Consider the following 19,881-nt stretch of genomic DNA (forward strand, 5'->3'; position numbering starts at 1 on the left):
CATCAGGAAGAATATGTGTCTCTGCCACATTAGGGTAGAAAACTATTGCCAGATAAGGCAATGAATGTCAAAGCAAATCAAAGGAGCTTTTGTGTTGATTGTGATGTTGTTGAGTCATTTCTCAGAACTTAAAGAGTAAGAGTCCATGAAATCTAAACCAAAAGCCTGAACTAAAGATAGGACATGAATTTAAGAGATGCAAGGGTCCCAGGCTTTGAGAGATCTGCAAGAAGAGAAGCTCACAAACATTTGGCAATATTAACAAAAAAAAAGGTACAGCAACTGATCTAATGGTAGACTATTCATTGCTGATAGCTACTGAAGATCCCTATTTATCCTTACATCTAAGATTTTAAGGGCAAGAGGGCAAATCCCCTGATTTCTACCAGCTATTGAATTGGCAGCACTTCAGATTTTTTGAGGTATAGAAATCTTGGGATCCTGGCTACAAGGGAATACTTAACTTACTAATAAACACACCAATCAAGCTAAGTTGAAGGACCCTGTGCATGCACTATCAGGTAACTTGAACACTGGATTTGGAATTAGTAAAATGCTTATTATCTCTGTAACTTTTAGCAGTTCCTCCTCAATTTTCTGAAAATAGAATTTTATCTGAAAATAGAATCAAATGATATCTTGAAAACTGATTTGAAAATTTTAAAGCATTCTTTAAAACACTGATGCAACAACTTTTGAGTTTGGTCTATAAATCTCTCATACTGAATGTATATCTTTATTGGAATAAGTTCAAGTGGGACAAGGAAATAAGGCAAGTACTTATTGTTATAATTATTAACTATTGTTACTAATAATATTATATATATATATATCTTTCAATAATTAATTTTATACTATAAAAATAGAATCTTTGACAAAAATTCTAAAAATGTAAAGAAACCAAGTATTCCCATAAAGAGGATCCCATTGTGTGACATTTTCTAAACTTCATTAGGCACATTTGGAACTGCCTTTCCCAATGATGTTTATTGTCTTTCATTCTTGAAGAAGGTCAGGGAGGTGATATCATGACAAGCATATAAATTGGATTTGAGTGAGGGGGTACTATCCTAACTTTGGTTTGTCTTCATCCACTGGAGAAGGAGATGGTGAACCACTCCAAGATCTTTGCCAAGAAAAATCTATGGAATCATGGTACATGGCTTCATGAAGAGTCAGATATGACTGAACAACAAAGCATCAGAGCTATCTGGGTCCACTGGCTAGATGTGAACCAGGATGATTAGAGATGGCCATGGAGAGATGTCTTTCTTAGTGCTTAACTCAATATCTAGTGTACAGTGCTTATGGACTTTACTGGACTTGGACATTCCTGGGAAGGACAGGGGAAAAAAAGATACAAAGAGTGAGACTATAAGAAGCTTCTTCTTCTCTGATTAACCTTCACTCTCTCTTCCAGAGTCCTCAAAACCCAGTGGTTAGGAAAAAAGTCAAGATATCAAGTGACATCCTGCATGCATTAGATAACCTTGGTATCTTTGATGCTTGCCCAAACACTCAACTCTTCATAGTACCTGCTTCAGCCATCTTCATGGCAGCCGGAACAAATGGTTTTCATTTGCCCATTACACCTGGGGAAGTCTTTGCATTCTGAAGGTGGACATTCCCCTACCTAATTCAATAAATTTGAGGCCTGTCAATTAGTCTGTCTGCCATGATGGTGTGTGGATCCTGCACATACTATAGCTTCTTGGAGTCACAGTTGAAATTTGGATGACAGGTACCCAAAAGTAAATGAGAATTCCTGAAAAGAGTTCATCAAGCCCTCATACTAGAGGTGTTAGTTCAACTTGAACACCCCAAACACCCATTTACCTCATTACAAAGGTCCTGGACCTGTCAGGGTCATTACTATTTACTTGATCCCATTAAAATGTGGTTTTTTTTTTTGGTTCATAGGTAATACTCCACCATCATTTCTCTAGACTGAATCTAAAATTTGGCTTCAGTTAATTGCTAAATGTTATCTCTACTCAATGGACTTTACTCAACTCAGCTGTTAACTACTGCTTCAATGGTAGCTGGTAGCGTGTATTGGGTCTGGAATTAGAAAGATTTGTGTTCAAATCTGAAATCAGATTCTGGTTATGTGAGCCTAACCAAGTCACTTAACCCTTAAATGGAAAAAAAATGATAGCACCTACCTCAATGGGATTGTTGAGAGGATCAAAATAGATATTTATTAAAAAGCATTTTGCCCATGAAAATACTATATAATTGCTTATTCCCTTTCTTTTTTCTCCTCCCTTCCCTTTCCCAGTGGTAGCCAAACAATGACAAAAGTATAAGTGACACCTCTATGGGAAACTAACTTTTCAGTCAGGTCAATGGGATACAATCATTAGTTTAGTCTTTGAAAGAGTTCCCATAGGGGCATCTAGGTGGCACAGTGGATAGAGCACCATCCCTGGAGTCAGGAGTACCTGAGTTCAAATCCAGCCACAGACACTTAATAATTACCTAGCTGTGTGGCCTTGGGCAAGCCACTTAATCCCATTTGCCTTACAAAAACCTAAAAAAAAAAAAAAGGAAAAAAAAAAGAAAGAGTTCCCATAAAAGGCAAAGCATATTAATGGGAAAATTTATCACCATCAGGGACCAGGGACGGTAGTTATAAGACAATTACAATACTCTGCAATCAAAAATTAAGACAGCATGGCATAGTAGTAAGAGTACCACATTTTGTGTTAAAGACTTGAATTCTACTTCTATCCATGTGACCTGACACAGGTCATTGAAACATTTTAAGCCTCAGTTTTCTCACTTGAAAATGACAGAATTTGATGAGTTAACTCATATGGTACCTTGTAGCTCTAAGTCCATATTTTTGAGGAGAAAATAATTCTGATTTATCAGAATCCCTTTCACAGTAAGATCCAATGGGATATCCAGGGTTAAAGGATGAAGCTAGTCATTGCTACCTATTGTTGCATTGTAATGAAAAATTCCTTTTCCCTCAGGCACTATGATGACAAAATAAATAATTAAATAAGAAAACTTCCAACCTCATCTTTATCAGATTCGGTCAAAGCTTATTTTCACTTACTTTCAATTGACTATAATACTAATGGCACTTTGAGAAAGGAGAGGCGTTCATCCACGTTTTCTGGTAAGTTGCATATCTTATCATTATTCCTTCACTTCTGGTTAAATCCAATGCTCATAAATCTTCCATAGACAGTATAGTTGGCTCCTAATGAAGGCCTTAAACTTTGAATAAGAAGCACTCAATTGAGGTACTTTAGAAGTCGTCTTTCATGCAAACTGCTGAGGAGGCTTGAAGTACCTTGCTGTCTAAAGGAGTTGGAGAAATTAATGATCCAAATTAAAAGTAAAAACTTCTCTCTTTCTTCCTTGAAACAAAATCAGGATAATATAAAAGTAAAAAATTGCCTGGGATATTATATTTGCAATCCACTGCTAACAATGCTTTCCTGAGAAAGCTGATAAAGCAGCATTATTCAAAATTCCCAGGGTTCACTAGGAAGAGCAATTGTGTTAGTCAAGGGTAATGGATCCTAAGCTATGACTTGAAGACCTTGCCCTGCATCATGAAGGATTTTTGTTGAGGAAATTCTGGAATAAATATTATAATGTCTTCAAAGACATGATGTTACTTGTAGAGTGATTAATCATCAATCAGGGCTTTGATTATTCAGTGTCTATGGATAATGATGATTTCAAAAAATCAGTTTCTGAGATTGGACCAAGCCTCATTAGCTTTAGAACTGGAAGACAATTTAGAGATCATTGAATTCATCAACTTTATTTTGCAGAATGGGGAAAATGTGGTAATGTGGAATATGGGGAAAGGAGAAGTTTCACCAAAAGAAAGTAGTAGAACCATCATTCATATTCATATTTCCCAGATGCAAATCCAATAATTTTTTTCATTCACCTGAAAAACTAGCCAATTCATAGAGGGATGAGATGATATAATATTGTCATTTGGTTATTTTTTTTTCCTTTGTGTTTCATAAATTCAGGGAATCAGAGAGTTAGAAGAATCACTATGTCAAACTGTAATCAAACATGATCACCCAGACTCTATTTGAAGGTTTCTAGCAACCCATTTTACTCTTAGGCAGTTCAGAACACTAGGAGGATTTTGGCTATTGCTTTTTTTTTACACTAAGCCAAAATTCCATTCATCCATTGTTTATAGGTCACCCATTTAAGGCAAGTATATCAATTCCAATCTCTTTTTGACCTCTCTTTCTCTCAGTCATATTTTCACCCTCTTCCCCCATCCAAGACTTCTGCTATCCATGTTAGACTATTTTACAGAACTAGAAAAAAATAGTAACAAAATTCATCTGGAGCAACAAGAAAACAAGAATATCAAGAGAATTAACAAAAAATAATACCAAGAAAAGTGACTCAGGTATATCAGATCTAAAACTACATTATAAAGCAATGGTCATCAAAACTATCTGGTATTGGATCAGTGGAATAGATTAGTTACAAAAGAAACATAAGAATTGACTATAGTAATCTACTGTTTGATAAACCCGAAGAGTACAGCTTCTGGGATAAGAATTAACTATTTGACAAAACCAATGGGAAAACTGGAAAAAAATATGGTAAAATCAAGATATCAAAATAAGGTTGGAATGGGTATAGGATTTAGAAATAAAGGGTGATATCATAGACCAATTAAGATTACAAGAAATATTCTTATCTGTTAGATCTCTAGAAAGGGAAGACAGTAGAGAAAGAGAACATATAAATGGAAAGATATATGATTATGACTATATTAAATTAAAAAAAGTTTTTCACAAACAAAACCAATGCAACCAATATTAAAAGGAATGCAGAAAGCTGAAAAACAATTTTCACAGCTAATATTTCTGATAAAGGACTCATGCCTAGAATGTATAGAGAACTGTTTCAAATTTATATGATTACAAGTCATTCTCTAATTGATAAATTGTCAAAGGATATGAATAGAAAGTTTTCAGATGAAGAAATTAAAGCTATCTATAGTCATATGAAAAATTCTTCTTTTCCCTTCCTTAAAGTTTGAGGCATCATTTATCCTGTTCCTGTCCTCTGGCTCTCTTCTATTCTCCAATGTTTAGTTTTCAAGGGGCTGAAAGGGTCTCTACTATTAACCTCCTACAATACTATTTGGGCTCTGACTGGTTTAGAGTGAATATAAATAGTGATAGTTTTTGTCTTAACCAGAATCCCCAAGGGTCTTCCACTCCCAGATTAATTTTTTTAATTAGTTAAAAGAGGGCATTCTTTGATTCATTTCTTTCTTACCTAGTCTTAATCACTGAAAGGGCATTGCCTCAATCAAACTGAGATGTATTAAAGATCCTAATTTAAAAATGCCTCCCACTACATCCAGGGCCATCTCCAATCAGCTTTATTGATACCTGACCACTGGACCCAAATAACTCCAGAGGAGAAAATGAGGCTGATGATTTTGCACAACCTTCCCTCACTCAAATCTAATTCACTTGCATATCACCTCTTGATGTTATGAATCTCTTTCAGAAGAAAGGACACACAATAAATTAATACAAACAATCAGAACATGTTGCACAACTTGATCTAGTGTTTTAACAAGACATTTCTTAATGGGCCCCTCATTTCTTTTGTATTTTTACTTCTTATTAATCAGGTTTTTTTTTTAGATCACTGTCCATTCTAAGATCATTCTCTTTGGAAAAGAAAGGAGATTCATAGGTGAATGGCTCAGTTTCTCCCCAAGATTCTGCCTCTGTCTTATCCCTTCTTTGTTCAAAACTCCAAAAGAGCAACAATTCATTTGGTTTATCTTCATAATTCATTCTTTTTTTCAGTTCATTCTGTGTTTTAGCATCCTAAAATAATTGAGTATGCATCTACATACATTCATTCATATATATTTCTCTGTATGTGTAACTATACATACTCTATCACACAATTGATAGTGTCTCAAATCTTAGTGTGGTTTTAAGCTATTTAAAATCTAATATGTTCAGACATGTAAATACACATATACATGTATGTGTGTATTTTTTCTGTAATATATTTACATATGAACATACATATAAATGAATAATTATTGATTTCCTCCATATGTTATTGTTGAGTCACTTACCTAATTGTTGAGTCACTTAAACCATGCCCTCTTTTTTGTGATTCCATTTTGGAATTTTCTTTACAAAGACAGTAGAGTAATTTGCCATTTTTCTCTCCAGCTTTTTTAACAGATGAGAAAATGGAAGCAAAAAGGGTTAAGTGACTTGCCTAGGATCATAAAGCTAGTAAGTATGTGAGACTGTATGGACTCACAGAAACAAGCCTTCCTGATTCTAAGCCTAGTACTCTATCCACTGCACCATCTAGCTGTTTCCACAAGTCATCTATAAAATATATTTCATATTTTCCCTTACACCTGAAACACTTTGTAGGCAGGGAAGAAGCATGCTATACATTATAGGCCCTCTGGAATTGTGAAAGGTCATGAATTCATTTGAGTTCTTAAGAATTTCAAAGTTGTCTTTACAGTATTGTTGATATTTTACTTTTCACCATATTTCCAGGGCCATGACAATTTTACATATTATTTTTTTCAATAACTTCCTCTTTATTTTATAAATAACTTTTTAAAAAGCTAAGGTAATGGCTGAGTACCACTTTATCACTCTTATTAGGCAGCTCTATACACACACACACACACACACACACACACACACACACACACACACTAAGCTCACACATTTTTTTTTCCTTTTCATTGGAATTCTTTCTGCTTGTATCTTCAGAATTTCATTCTTGGTAAATTCCCACCTTCCTTGGAAATGGCTTTCCAATAAAAATACTGGGTAATTGGATCCTACCTATGCTTTCCCCAAACCTCCTCTAATTTGCACTCCATCTAGGGTATTCAAAAATTATACCCATTCTTTATTTTTTAAAATAAAAACATTGTGATGGAGTTAAATTACTCTCCTCCTCTGTTAGAATCAGATCAAGAATGACTTTCTTGGTTACATGCTCAATATTTTAAAGGAATGAAATTTGAATGAAATTAACACTAGTCAAATCATGAATTTATCATTCTACAATTTTAGAGAGAAAGAGAAGGAGGGATAGGAGGGCTATAACTGAAAAAGACAAACTCCTGAAAATATCTGGGTAGTTGAAAACTTCTATAAATAAATTGTTTCATTTCCCTTGTAGGTATTTACTGTTGCCCTATCTGCTACCTAATTCTTTTCACATAATTTATAATGAGCAACTGCAACACTATAATTTCTCTTTTTCCATTAATTTATTTTCATCTAACTGGTCTCAATCATTTCCTCACCTCTTTTTACCAGGTTCCTGGTTTTCCTGAGTTGAGAAATAATTTAATATGTAATGCTATTCAAATGTCCACCCCAAAATAAATTATTTGTCTTTTGAATAAAGTATACCCTTTAAGAGAGGCAGCCCATTCAAGAGTTCAGTCCTATCAAGGTGTAATTTGTCTTCTTGAATTAAAATTGCTAGTACATCCTGTTTATTATTCCTATGTTATTTTGTGTATTTTTTTCTGAAGCCATGAGTTTTATTATTGATTTTTATGGATATTGTCTCCTATACATAACTGGTCCTCTTTGTTACTGTTTTCTATCTACTATGATTTGTGGTACCAGCATGTCAGATCTATAAGGACAAGTTTCCTTCTCCCCATCCTTTTTCAATCTATTTCTGTCTTGATTAGATTTGTAAGAGTCCAAGGAAAATAAGTTTTTCACAGCTACTATAAGTTGTTTTCCATGTCGAGTCAAGAGTCTATTATTCCTATATTTTAACTTATAGTATGTTAAAATCCCAATGTCAGATACCACTTTACTTACCCACTGTGTACTTCCCAAATCTACCTGTCTATTCTGAATCCCTTACCTTCAATTGTTTGTAGTGATGAAAACATTACATATGCCCTTAAGTCTTCAATTCCCACATTCCCTCTCTTCACTCCAGGAAATAATCATCCTTCACAGTGCTTGCCAGGTTGCTTCTGATAATATCATTTGTCCCTACATGAATCACCAAAAGTGAGTGATAGTCATCAGACTTGAGGCTCTCTGTCATGCAGCAGATATATTCCCTAGAAAGTTAAAGCACATCTCTGTTGTTTATGTCATCTTGACAAATGATTGCTTCAATACCCCTCAACAGGGAGTCACGCTAACCCTCTACTCTTCTTCCTCTGATCTTTACTGGTTGACCTCTCCATGGTACCTGAGGAGGCACATTATTATTCTTTAGAGAATAATGTTATTTCCTTCAGGGATTGTCCAGTTTCCTATTTTCAAAACTATTATATGACTCAAACTTATTAAAAAGGCTCAAATCTATTATATGGTTTTTAAGAGTTCAGTGGTGCATTTCTTAAAACTTCCTCCTCTTTCATCCCACAATCTTCTATTATAACTAAGAATCCCTTTGTTTTTCTTTGTTTCCTTCTTGAAATTTGTCTTCCATTATTTCAAGAAATCTTCATTCTCCCTTTACCTGGAGAATAGACAAGTTTTTCTGCATTTATTTTGCCTCATCCTATGGGTTGGAAACCATTTTGCACTTTGTACATACATAGGTATTACACAATTCTGGTGTAAATATAAAGAGCATGAACACAGTAGATTTCTGAATTTTTGTCCTACCTACTGGTTTGAAACAAATTTCATCTTCATATATAAGACTCAAAAGAACTATTAAAAGATAAACAAAACTATAGAGTTTTTATAGTTCTCTTGGTTTATCCTTTTGACTAACTTCTATAACAAATTTTCTGTACAATATGAAACATAATACATGAGATGCAAATGTGATAATCTGTTCATCTAATTTCCCCTGGTTTTTGAATTTGATATAATACCCTGGGTACGAATGTAATTGCAAGTGACCTAGGACAAGACATTTAATCTTTCTGCCTCTTTTTCTTCATCTGTTTAATGTGCACATTTGACTAGATGATCTCAGAAATCACTTTCAGGTAAAAACATGATTCTGTATATCAGTGAATTCCAGACATTCTATCATCTTCATCAGGCTGATGATAGGAGGTTTTGTACATTGAGTCAAAAGTTACTTAATAGACAGAAGAAGACAACATACAAGGTCATGGAGAAATGCGAGATGCAATCTAATTTTCTAATGAGCTTTAGCCAACTGATTTCCCTTTGTCACTCAACTTATGGTTTTTTTGTATCCTTTGGGTAAAGTGGTAATTGAACTTTACACTCTTCAGAAGTTAGAAGAAGTGGAGACACAATCAAGAAGGACAAAATTTCACTCGTTAATGAGATCTAACCACTTCAGTTCACCTTGCCTCTAATTTCTCTCTATATATTGGCACTCTGACCCAATTCTTGAGAGACATTGAAGTGGGGCAGGATTGTTATATTTAGTAGACAGCAGACAAAACACATGTACAAAGTGTGTTAGGGCACAGAATCCACAGAGGATAAAATGAAGATTTCATTTCATTTTTCCTTGCCAATCATTTCCACATCTTATACTATTAAAATGCTTTAAATCTGAAGTCTGTACAAATTGTCTTAAATTAAAATATGGTGATCATTATGTTTCAGCACAATTGTAACTCTATATATTTCATTTTATGCATTGACAAATACTACTCTGGGGGGTGGGTAGAGCCAAGATTGTGGAGCAAAGACAGGGACTCATCTGAGCTCTCTCCCAAACCACTTCAATTATCTTTAAATAATTATTCAAAAGAAATTCTACCCCCCCAAAGAACAGAATGAAACAATTTTTCAGCCCAAGACAACATGGAAGAATGGCAGATAAGTTATGCTGGACCCATGTAAGTCTCATTGAAGCAAACTAGCCCCAGAAATCCAGGAGCAGGAAGCTGCACAACTCATTCAGTGGCAGCGGTAATGGTTAACAGACCTCTCAGTCCAGAGATTGCCAAGGAAAACTTGGAAAGTCAGCAGGAAAAGTCTGCCACACCAAGCTGAAAGCAAAGCACAATCCAGCAAAAGTCTCAGCAGCACAGACCTGACCCCAGCAGATCATAAGAAGTCATTAAGGCAGAAGAGGCAGCTGCTTTCAGGGCTCTCAGTTCACAGATGACAAGGGGATCAGAAGGAGATTATAGGAGTCTCTGCTATCACTCAAGAAAGACTCTGGTTTGCAGTCTCAGAAAGAGGAGGAGCAGTAGCACAATAATTCTTGCTGTTTCAGGGCATCAGGGGCTCTCCTCACAGTTGCAAGGTAGAAAGGAGTGCTTGTGGTCACCCTCAGACTAGAACACAAGCCAGGGGAGTATTTAACACTTCTCCTGAGACCATACCACCATGGAAGAAATGAAAACTTACAGTTGCCTAGAAGTATCTCTGAAAATTGCTGCAAAAACCCCCAAAATCTTGGAACAGTGCACCCTATACCTTGGAAGAAGAGTTCCATCTTAACAAAGTGATAAAATCAAATCATAAAACTATGGAAATGAGTAAAACAGATGGCAGCAGGAGAAGAGCCTCTCCTAGGTGCTCTCTCCAAAATGTTTCAAAAATCTTAAAAAAATGACTCTAAATTTTAGAGAGACAAAACTCACAGAAAGATCCAGTGAGGCAATTCCCCAGTCCAAATTGAAAATAGTGGAAAAACTCCATTCCACAGGATTAGAGGGGAAGCCCGCCAGAGTAAAGAAACTTCAGACTCCTGGAAACAGCCCCAGAGCACCTAGGAGCTGTGGCTCTCAGCAACAGAAGCAGTTTCCTGACCTGCACCCTGGGGAGGACTGGGCACAATCTGGAGGATCAGTGGGGGAGACCTCTGCTAGAGCAAACCCAAAGCCCAGGTCCTCAGGCTGGTTGCTGCAGTCAGAGCCCAGATCCAGGAAATGGAAGCAGGAGCCAGCAAGCAGGAGCCTTCAGGCAACTATGCCCTGAGTGCCCACCAAAGGTAGGGGAGGGAGACTTCTGAGTTCTGTACTCTGTCCCTGGAACAGAACTCTGGGGTTTTGACCACATTCAAATCCTGGTCACAGTCTAGACCCCTCCATAGAACAGGGACCCCCACCCCTGCCTCAACCACGTGGCAAAGGGGTGAATTTTTGGTCATTCACAGACCAGGAGAGCAGTTGGAACCTCACACACTGAGGTCCTTGTGGGAGGGTGTCCCAATAATACTCAAAAGCTCAGGAAACACCCCCAAACCATGCACAGGCTGGGGAAATGAATAATCAGAGGAAAAAGAGGAACCAGATGATTGATAAATACTTTGTCTATGATCCCAGGGAGGAACAAAATACTCAGTCTGAAGATGAGGAAGTACAACTGCAACTAAAGACTCCAAGAAATATAGAAGTTTGGCTCAAGCTATGACAGAGCTCAAAAAAAGATTTTGAAAATCAAGAAAGGGAAATAGAAGAATAATTGAGAAAAGGAATGAAAGACATAAAGGAAAGACATGGAAATGAAGTCAGCTGCTTAGTCAAGGAGATCCAAAAAAATGCTGAAGAAAATAATATGTTAAACACCAGTTTAGGTCAAATACATAAAACAATTCAAAAAGTTTTTGAGGAGAAGAATGCTTGAAAAAACAGAATTGGCCAGATGGAAAAGGAATAAGAAAGCTCTGAGGAAAACAAATCCTTCAGATGTAGAATGGAGCTAAAGGAAGCTGATGACTTTACGAGAAATCAAGACACAATATTTCAACACCAAAAGAATGAAAAATTAGAAGAAAATGTAAAACATCTCATTAAAAAAACAACTGATCTGGAAAACATATTCAGGAAAGATAATTTAAAAATTATTGGGATACCTGAAAGTCAAAATCAGGAAAAGAGCCTTGACTTCCTTTCAAAAGAATTCCTACAGGAAAAATGACCTGAGATCCTAGAAGCAGAGGGAAAAAGAGAAATTGAGAGAATCTACTGATCTCCCCTGGAAGAGATCCCAAAAAACCAACAACCCACCAGGAATATTATAGCCAAGTTCCACAACTCCCAAGTCAAAGAGAAAATATTGCAAGAAGCCAGAAGGACAAAATTCAAATGTCATAGAGTTGCAGTCAGGATCACACAGGATTCAGCAGCAAATACATTAAGGGTCTGTAGGGCTTGGAATATAATATTCTGGAAGGCAAAAAAGTTTGGAATGCAACCGAGAATCAACTACCCAGCAAAACTGAACATCCTCTTTCAGGGGAAAAGATAGACTTTCAATGAAACCAGGGAATTTCAAATGTTCCTATTGAAATGACCATAGCTGAGCAGAAAGTTTGACCTTCAAATACAGGACTCAGGTGGAGCACAGAGAGCAGAGGAGAAGAGTAAATTATGAGGGACTTAGTGATGATGAACTGCATGTATTCCTGCACAGAAAAATGATGATGATGATAATGTTCATATAAGCCTACTCATTTGGCAGAACAGGTAGAAGGAGCTTTTATAGATGAAGCACAGGAGAGAGCTGAATTGTAAGATATAATGTATTGTAAAAATGGAGTCAGTGGCTAAAAGGGAAATGTACTGGGAGTAAGAGAAAGGAGAGGTGGAATAGGCTAAGATACTTCATATAAAAGACATTTTTTGCAATGATATGGAAGGGGGGAAGGTGAGGGGGAATGAAGGAACCTTCACTCTTATCAGAAATGGCTCAGAGAGGAAAGAGCATACATGCTCAATAGGGTAGAGACATCTGAAGTAAGGAGGAGAGAAGGGGGGACAGGGGGAAGAGGGGGGATGTGGATGATGGAGGAGAGGGTAGCTTATAGGAGAGAATAGTCAGATATAATTCATTATCTTTTTTACTTTTTGCAAGGTATTGGGATTGAGTAGCCTGTCCAGGACCATGGGGTTGGGTGCTTGCTGGGTCTCTGGGGTGGTATGTGAGTTTGGGGGCCTCTTGGCCCAAGGCCAGTGCTTTATCTGCTGTGCCACTTGGCCACCCTACAGCATATTTTGGAAAAGAGATGGGGGGTGAAGGGAGAGAGAGAGAATATAGTATATGGTAGTGGGGAGGAATGGAAGGAGGGAGTTATAGTCAGTGGTGGCAACTGTGGAAAAGTATGGAGGTGGCTTCTGTGATGGACTTATGATGAAGAATACAATCCATCCAAGATAGAGCTGATGGTATTAGAAGACAGACTGAAACACATTTTTTCTCTTTCTTTTACTTTATTTCTCATGAGGTTCTATATTTTTGTGGGGGGAGGGGTTATTATTAAACAAGAATATTTTAGCAATGTATAAAGAATTGTGGAGTTTGAACAGAGAACAAAGACAATTTCCTTTAGATTATGATTTCTCTCTCATCACATTCAATTTGGATCAATGTATACCATGGAAACAATGTAAAGACTAGGACTGCCTTCTGTGGAGGATGGGTGGGGGGAGTATGATTGAGGGAAAGGTTGTAGAATTGAAAGTAGATAAATAAATAAATGAAAACAAACAAACAACAACAAAAAATGAGTAAACAACAGAAGGGGAAAAACTTACCATAGGCAATTATTATGGTGATAGAGGAAATCAAAACACACACTCAGAAGATTACAAAGTCAAAGTTCCTACATCCAAAGCCTCCAAGGAAAATATGAATTGGCTTTAGGTCATGGAAGAGCTCAAAAAGTATTTTGAAAATCAACTAAAAGCAATAGAGGAAAAATTTGAAAGAAAAATGAGAATGATGCAGGAAAATCATGAAAACTCAGATAACATCTTAGTGATGGAGGCAAAAAATAGTGAATAAAATAATATTTTAAAAACTTGCTTGGGTCAAAAGGAAAAAGAGATCCAAAAAAACTAAGGAAAATTAAAAAATGGAATTGGTCAAATGGAAAAGGAGATCTACATAAGCTCATAGAAGAAAATAATTCCTTAAATTATAGAATTTAGCAAAGGGCAACTGGTGACTTCTTGAGAAATCAAAAAACATTAAAACAAAGCCAAAAGAATGAAGAACTAGATAAATGGGAAAAAAAAACCACTTACCTAGAAAACCGATCCAGAAGAGATAATTTAAAAATTATTGGACTATCTGAAAATCATGATCAAAAAAATAGAATCTAGCTATCATCTTTCATGAAATTATCAAGGAAAACTGCCCTGATAATCTAGAAACAGAGAGTAAAATAGAAATGGAAGAATCCACTGATCACCTCTTGAGATTCCAAAGTGAAAAACTGTGAAGTATATCATAACCAAATTTCAAAGCCCCCTATTAAAGCAGAATATTTATTCTAGTCAGTCAGAAAGAAACCATCCAAATATTGTGGAACCACGGTCAGGATAACACAAGATTTTGCAGCTTCTACATTAAGGGATCACAGGGCTTGGAATTAGATAGTCCAGAAGACAAAGGAATTTGGATTACAACCAAGAACCAATCACCCAGCAAAATTGAACATACTTTTTCAGAAGAAAAGATGGATAATTAATGAAATATGGGACTTTCAAACTTTCCTAATGAAAAGATCAGAGATAACAGAAAATTTCATCTTCATATATGAGACTCAAAAGAACTATTAGAAGATAAACAAGAAAGGTAAATCATAAGGGACATTATGATATAGTTATGCTTATATTCCTTCATGGAAGTTAATACATAAATATCATATGAAATTTATCATTTAGTAGGGTAGTTAGAAGGAGAATATGAGCAAAGAACAAGTGGGAGTTGACTATGAAAGGATAATATATTAAAAATATAGAATTATGAGGTGAGAGGGGAATGAACTTGGAGAAAGCAATATAGGGTAAGTTATTCCACCTAAATGAGACAAGAAAAAGGTTTTGCAGTGGAGTGGGGTAGGGGGGAGTGAGCATGCTTTACTTTAGTTGAAATTGGCTCATATAAGCAATTGGGTACAAAAATCTATGTTACCCTAGGAGAAAGTAAGAGGGAAGAGCATCAGAGAAAGGGGAGGTGGTACATAGAAGGGAGGAATGATTATGGAAGGCTTAGCCAGATGAAAAACATTTTCGAGGTGTCAAGGGCTGAAAGGAGACAAAATAGCATAAATGGGGATGGGGAGGGATAAGAGGAAGGGAAATATAGTTAGCAATTGAAACTGTGGGAAAAAATATTGGAACAAATTTCTCTGATAAAGATTAATTTCTCAAACATAGAGAACTGAGCCAAATTTATAAAAAGTAAGTCATTACCCAATTGATAAATGATAAAAAGATATGAACAATTTTCAGATTAAGTTATCAATGCCACCTATGGCCATATTAAAAAATTCCTAACTCACTATTGATTTGAGAAAAGCAAATTAGAACAATTCTGAGGTACTACCTATATCTATTGATTTGGTTAATAACATGAAAGAGAAAATGACAAATGCCAGGGAAGATGTAGGGAAAATGCTACATTGATATATCATTAGAGGAGTTATAAAGTAATTCCACAATTATGCAGAACAATTTGAAACTATTCCAAAAGACCTATAAAACCTGCCCTTCCCCTTTGACCTAAAGGAAGAGAAGGAAGGAAAAGATAGATAGATAGATAGATAGATAGATAGATAGATAGATAGATAGATAGATAGATTATAGATATAGATATAGATGATATAGATATAGATGTAGATATAGATGTAGATATAGATATAGATATAGATATAGATATAGATATAGATATAGATATAGATATAGATATAGATATAGATAGATATAGATATTGGGGAATGGCTGAACAAATTGTGCTATTGTACTATGAGAAATGATGAGCAGGATGCTCTCAGTGAAACCTGGGAAGACTTGAGCAGATGCAGTGGAAAATATACTATATACAAAGTAAGGGGGGGGTAGCAGAGTCAACATGGCAGCAGGATAACTGGCTTTTCAAGGCACTGTCTCCAAAATATTTCACAAACCCATAAAATATGCCTAACTACATTTTTGAGAGAAAGAACCTATAGAAACATCCAGTGCGGCAATGTTCCAGTCCAAGTTAACCTGGAAGATCCAAGGAAAGCTCTGTTCCATGGGATTGGAGGGGGAACTAGGGAGCTCCAGTCTTCTGGGAACAGCTCATGAGTTGCCTGGGTCCCTGAGAACACTGGTTCCTGGCAGCAGAAGCAGTTACCTGAACTGCCAACCAAGAGAACACCAAGCACAACTTGGAAGATCAGCAAGAAAACCTCTGTCAGAGCAAGCATGAAGCCCAGGCCAACTTGACCTTCAATGCAGCCATGTTCCTCAGTGAAGTTGTGGCCATCAGTGCAGCCCAGACCATAGGAAAAGGAGACAGCGGAGCTGCCCAGCAGAGATCTGCCAGGAGCTGCTCCCAGATCATTCAGCCCATGGGAAAAGGTTGAGGTTAGATTATCGAGGTCTCTCCTCTGTCCATAGTACAGGACTCCTGTGCTTTGTCCATATTCATACACTGGTCGCAGTCTGCCCCCCTCCCCTATTTCCATACAGCAGAGACCCTCTTCACAGCTCCAGGGAAGAAGGGTATACCACAGACCAGAGCACAGATCAGGAGAACAGTTGGAGACCCCATAAGACATTGAAGGAACTAAGGTCCTTGTAGGGGTGCCCCAATAATACTCAAAAGCTCTGGAAACACCCCCAAACCATGTCACAGGCTGGAGAAATGAATAAACAGAAAAAAAAGGAACTTGACCATAGACAATTACTTTGGTCCCATAGAGGATCAAAACACACACTCAGAATATGAGAAAAGCCAAGTTTATGTATCCAAAGCATCCAAGAAAAACAGGGATTTGGGCTCAAACTATGTCAAAGTTCAAAAAACACTTTTAAACTTAAGTAAGGGAGGTAGAGGAAAAATTGGGAAAAGATAGAGATGCAGGAAAAACATGAAAACCAAGTCAGCAGCTTAGTCAAGTAGATCCAAAAAATGCTGAAGAAAACATGTAAAAACCAGTTCAAATCAAATGGTAAAAGCTATCCAGGGGGCGGCTAGGTGGTGCAGTGGATAGAGCACTGGCCTTGGAGTCCGGAGTACCTGAGTTCAAATCTGGCTTCAGACACTTAATAATTACCTAGCTGTGTGGCCTTGGGCAAGCTACTTAACCCCATTTGCCTTGCACACACACACACACACACACACACACAAAGATATCCAAAAAGTGAATGAAGAGAATACCGTTAAAAGCAGAATAAGCCAGATGGAGAAGGAGATAAGAAGGCTCTCTGAAGAAAACAAATCCTTTAAATGTAGAATGGAGCTAAAGGAAGTCAATGATCTTGTGTGGAATCAAGAAATAAAAAAAAATACCAAAAGAATGAAAAACTAGAAGAAAAACATGAAATATCTCATTGAAAAAACAACTGATCTGGAAAACAGATCCAGAAGAGACAATTTAAAAATTATTGGGCTACTTGAAAGTCATGATCAGGAAAAGAGCTTTGACTTCATTTTTAAAGAATTTCTACAAGAAAATTACCATGATATCCTAGAAGCAGAGGACAAAATAGAAATTGAGAGAATCTACCACTCTCCACCAGAAAGAGATCCAAAAAAATAACCCCCAGAAATATTATAGCCAAATTCCAGATCTCCCAAGTCAAAGAGAAAATATTATAAGCCACCAGAAGGAAACAATTCAGATATTGTGGAACTACAGTCCAGATCACACAGGACTTAGCAGCATCCACATTAAGGGCTTATAGGGTTTGGAATATAATATTCTAGAAAGCAAAAGAGCTTGGAATGCAACTGAGAATTCACTATTCAGCAAAACTGAACATACTTTCCAGGGAAAAAGATGGACTTTTCAATGAAACAGTGGATTTTCAAATGTTCCTGTTGAAACAGCCAGAGCTGAATAGAAAGTTTGATCTTCAAGTACAGGACTCAGGTGAAGTATAGAGAAGGTGGACAAGAAGTACAACTTATGAAGGATTTAATGATGTTGAACTGTGTGTATTCCTGCATGGAAAGATAATACTGATAATACTCATATGAACCTTCTCAATTATTAGAGCAGTTGGAAGGAACATGTACAGACAAGGAACAGGAGAAAGCTGCATTTGAAGGTATAACATATTATAAAGATGGAATCAATGGGTGAAAAAGAAATACACTGGGAGAAAGGGAAAGGAAAAGGAGAATATGCTAAGATATTTCATGTAAAAGACTCAAGAAATAGCTTTTGCAATGTATGGAAGGGGGGAAGTGAGAAGGAATGAAAGAGCCTTCATTCTCATCAGAAGTGGCTCAGAAAAAAAAAACAAAGTATGTAGTTAATAGGGTATAGAAATCAAAAAGGAAAAGAAGAGAAAGAGAAGGGGAGAAAGGGGATGGGAGGGGGGTAGATTATAGGAGAGGATAGTCAGATGCAACACATTTTCTTTTTTACTTTTATCAAGGTGGTGGGGATTGGGTGGCATCTCCAGGACCATGGGGGCAAGGTGGTTGCTTGATCTCTGAGTGGGATGTGGACTTGGGGGCTCCTGGCCCCAGGGCTGGTGCTCTGTCCACTGTGCAAATCAGCTGCCCAATAGCACACATTTGAAGGGATAGAGGAAACTATAATAAATAGTAGTGGGGAGGAATGAATGGAGGGAATTACAATCAGCAACAGCAACTGTGGAAAAATATGGAAATAACTTCTCTCATGCATTTATGATAAAGAATGTGATCCACCCCAGAGACAGAGCTGATGGTATCAGAACACACATTGAAATACATTTTTTTCTCTTTCACTTTGTTTCTCATGAGGTTTTAATTTTTTGTGGGGGAAGGAGGGATTACATTTCTTCTTACAATAAGATTATTTTAGTAATATACAAATAATAAATAAAAACATAAAAAAGTGACAGCAATATTGTAGGATGATCAGCTGTGAATGATTTAGCTTTTTTAAGCAATTCTGTGACCCAAGAAAACTCTAATATGATAAAGAATATTATCCATCTCCAAAGATAGAACTGATGGTGTCTGAATGCAGATTGAAAGATATTTTTTTTAATTTTTTCTTGAGTTTTCCTTTTTGGGGGAAGGGTCTATATTTGCTTTCGCAGCATGTCTATTATGGAGATGTTTTACTTGATGGCACATTTTAACCTATAATAAATAACTTGCTTTCTCTTTGAGGAAGAATGGGGACTAGGAGAAGGGAAAGAATTTGGAACTCAAAAGTTTTAAAAATGAATGTTAAAATTTGTTTTTACATGTAACCAGGGGAAGATAAGATAAAATAGATTAGAAAAAAAGAAAAATATTATTCTGGGAAATTATTTATAAGCTTCATCAAATTGTCAAAGAGGCCCATGACACAAAAAAGTCATAAATCACTGCAAAGCTATTCTTTTCTGAAACTCTGTAATATCTTACTCTATTTTGGAGATATCATTGAAGTGAGGGAAGTTTAATTTACTTAGCACAAGAGTCAGACAAACCTAAACTTTCAAACCCTAGGGTTATAATACACAAGGATACAGATTAAAACCAGTTCTTTAATCTTACTTCATTTCACTTAATTGGTACAGTGGTTATAGTAATGACCTTAGAAGCAGGAGGATCAGAGTTCTAATCTGGCCTCCGATACTTGACATGGGCTAATTGTGTGACCCTGGGCAAATCAATTAACCCCAACAGCCTCAAATCTAGGGCCATATCCAGCACCTGGATGCAGATAGCTCAGGAGGAAAAGTGAAGCTGGTGACTTAGCACAGCACCCCCTCACTCAATTCAGGTGCTTGCCATGGCATCACCTCCCCGATGTCATGGTCTTCTTACAGAATGAATGACAAACAGCAACAATAGCCACCTCATTTCATCTTATGCTTATCTCTAAATAAGTAGTTCTCAACTCTGTGGCAATATAAATTGGTGGTTATTTCTTCTGGTATTTCCAATAGATAATTAATACCTAGTGTATGACTGGATATTGTCCTGGTGTGACTGAGGACACAGAGGA

This window comes from Macrotis lagotis, chromosome 3 (assembly GCF_037893015.1).
Source record: "Macrotis lagotis isolate mMagLag1 chromosome 3, bilby.v1.9.chrom.fasta, whole genome shotgun sequence".
In the NCBI taxonomy this organism is placed as follows: Eukaryota; Metazoa; Chordata; class Mammalia; order Peramelemorphia; family Peramelidae; genus Macrotis; species Macrotis lagotis.